This window comes from Hipposideros armiger, unplaced genomic scaffold (assembly GCF_001890085.2).
Source record: "Hipposideros armiger isolate ML-2016 unplaced genomic scaffold, ASM189008v1 scaffold_206, whole genome shotgun sequence".
Classification (NCBI taxonomy): domain Eukaryota; kingdom Metazoa; phylum Chordata; class Mammalia; order Chiroptera; family Hipposideridae; genus Hipposideros; species Hipposideros armiger.
The window spans coordinates 9,729-12,801 of record NW_017731556.1 but is presented as its reverse complement, the minus strand read 5'-3'; the positions used below and the strand labels follow the sequence as shown (position 1 = coordinate 12,801).

The 3,073-nt window shown below is 42.7% G+C and overlaps 1 pseudogene; it reads right to left on the bottom strand.

The window, feature by feature from the left end:
• Window positions 1-1,569, bottom strand: part of LOC109388755 (tigger transposable element-derived protein 1-like) — a 5,748-nt pseudogene extending 4,179 nt beyond the window's left edge.
• Between the last annotated feature and the right edge of the window lie 1,504 nt (window positions 1,570-3,073).

The following is a 3,073-nucleotide window of genomic DNA, read 5'->3' as shown; positions in this document are numbered from 1 at the left end:
CAGTGTCACTGGCCCTCATATGTGGGATCCGAACCGGGGCCCTCTGGCGTCCCAAGCCAGCTCTTAACCAACGCGCCACTCGGCCGGCCCTGGAATAATTATTTTACAAAAAGACAAAGTAATTTTTCCTCTGAGACAGGACTAAAAGGACGAATGTACATATGCTCGTCCAGGGAAAATCTAAGGGGAAGGGGAAGATAATTAAACAGCTGTTCCCATGAATCTCATGGAAATGCACCCAGTATCTGGTCATCTTTAGCTAAGGCAGAAGGAAATATTGACTCACAGAACTGTGGGTTTGTTCCGAATTATAATTAAGCCACGTTAGGGTGGATCAATAATTTCTATTATTATGTGAGACAATAGTTTTGCTACTCAGTGAGACCTACTGACCAGGCCCAGATCCGAGCCTTGTGAGCACTGTTGGGTCGGGAAAGGGGCGATCTCCGCGTTGCCAGGCCCAACATGTTTCCATTTGTGGCTGCTCTGCATTGACTCCCCATGAGCAGCTCTGACCATGAACGTGTAAAACAACTGCTCTTCCTAAAAGGCAGTGATGTTTGAACACTTCCCAGAGGCTGTTGGGATGGGTGCGTGCACAGCCTGAGAAGATACCTGGAGATGCCAAGCAAAAGCAAAATATAATACAACTGGAACAAGGGGAGTTTTAAATTAACTTATGCTTCAATGATAACGTTGAGGAAGGTAGAGCTATTATGTACTATTTGGTAAATATTGGGTAATTATGAATACATTAGAAGTTCACGTTTGTATCAGAGGTCAGAAAAAGTTGTCAGACTAAATTATGAGAAGCCCATATGAATGGATTAACCGAGTCCTAGATTTGGTACTTGACTTTCCACATTATGTAACAGCTAATCATCCAAAACGTTAAAACTTTATTCTTGGATTAAGTCAGATACCCGCAGTCTACATCTTATTCCCAAGAACCATTTTTACTGGACTATGATTTATGATTTAGTATTTTGCACTGAGACACCATGGAGAGATTGTACAAAATGCTCTTTTTATCTTTTATAGGAATATTGCTGAAGGTATTTCTCACCACAGCAAGCAGTGTCTGCTTTATGTGGACCTAGGGGAGTAATTTTTCTTTGGCCTTAGGAACGAAGTCAAATTTTTTCTGAGCGACTGGAACATTTTGATTCTATGGGCATTGAGGACATTATAATTGGTTGTGGTTCTTTTTTGGTTTTGCTTTGGTTGTGTATCAACTGAGAATGCTTTTAACCATAATTACTGTATAATAACTTTAGTAGGTTTCTCTTTTCCTTTTCACATAGTAAGAAGCCTGAAGATAAGCACTGCTGGGACTGGTTCAGCACCTCATCTGGACAAGTGTCTGGATTTGCTTCAGACACGGATGCTGCTACAGAATCACGTGGTTCTTTGTGTGTATGTTGGTGTTGGAATTACCTGCAGAGCTAATAAAACAGAGGCCCAGGCTCCTTGAAGAATAGAACCCGGGCCTTCCATATGTTCACCAAGATCCTCAGATGGTTCTAATATGGACCAGAGCTTCAGAACCACTGCTCTAGTGCCCGCCATTCCAGACCACACAGAAGAAACAATGTAAAAGTCTTCTCTTTCTCAGGCTCTCTCTTCTTAGCTAGAAAGAAAAAGGTTTTCAGAGTCAACCCAGCCTACTGCCTCTTATTCTTCCTCTATGGAAGGCTGGGGAAGGACCTGACTTTTCAGAGATCGAAGAACTGTCTGCTACCAAACCCAAACTTTGGTGTTAAGGAAGAAGCAGGTTGTTGGATGGGCAAAGGACAGTGGGTTGGGGCCCAAACTGCTTCTAGTTGTTATACAGAAACGTATTTTATATTCCTTTATGTGGAAACTACATTCTGCATTAACTTGGCTTGCTCATGTTTCTCTGGTTTTTCTATTAAAAATTAGTTGTCTTGTATGAATTCATATAACCTGCCTGAAGTTATTTTTGAAATAATGTAAGTATGGTGATTGTGATAAAATTCTCGTCCCCTGTGTTCAAGGATGGCCACTTCCTCATTATCAACAAAGAATCCAGGGGTGGTAATAGTCCGCTATCCAAGCTGCCTTGGGCTGTAATGAGGGGGATGCTTACATGCTCCCCTCTCTGTGCCATGAAGCAGGCTGACTGGAGGGTTCGCAGAATCAAAATTAAGCTGAGGCTCCACCTGGACTAGGCACAACTTGGGATTGACTTCTGCTGGCAATTTTATTCTAGCTGAAGTGTAAATCCTGGTTTTTTTCTTGACATGTCATGGTTCCAGCTCATTAGCTCATAACTGTCATTGTGTACCAGGATCACCTGAAAAATTCCAACGCCCAGTAAATCTTGACTGGAGATGGGGCCCAGGCACCTGTGTTTTCACCTCATGTGAATATTGCCTAATAGGCTTGTTTTGTGTAATTTCTGCCTGTCAATCACTAGATGGGGGCTGCTTCAGGGAAGCTTGTGGCCTTGACTGAGGTGGCTCTCTACAGGTGAAGGCAACTGTGAAGAAGCTGACAGCTGGTAGCTCTTTACCGTCCACACTTCCGGGCTGGCTGCGTGGCAAATTCTTTCCTAAAGGAGGGTCTCTGTGTCTGCCACAGTTATTCTGTGGCCCTCTGGTTTGCAAGTGAAAAGGAAACAAGTCTGCTATGTACTGAGCCAAGGTCAAGTCGTTATTCCTCACATGGCCTATGTTTAGAAATCATATGCTCTCTGAAGTGCCTTCTCAACAAATCTGTGGACAAGCAAGGCATTTTGGGAGACTGAGGATACGCATGAATTTAGGTTATTTGATTCCTGAGCTAAAGTTTAATGGGGTTTCTTTTGTTGTTGTTTTGTTTTGTTTTTAATCACAAATAAGAAGAGAGAAAAAAAAGGAAATAAAAATAATGTGGGAAAGAGTAATTTTCAATGTGTATGAGTGCTCGGGCCTTTGTCTGAGGTAGTCCCTGGAGATGCTGCTAATGGCCTCTCAGCAAACAGCAGCATTTGTGCACAGCGCTCCTAGGAATTCACTTTCCAAAATCACTTCCGGGTACCGCCTCATAATTTATAAAAGGATTAGTTTCG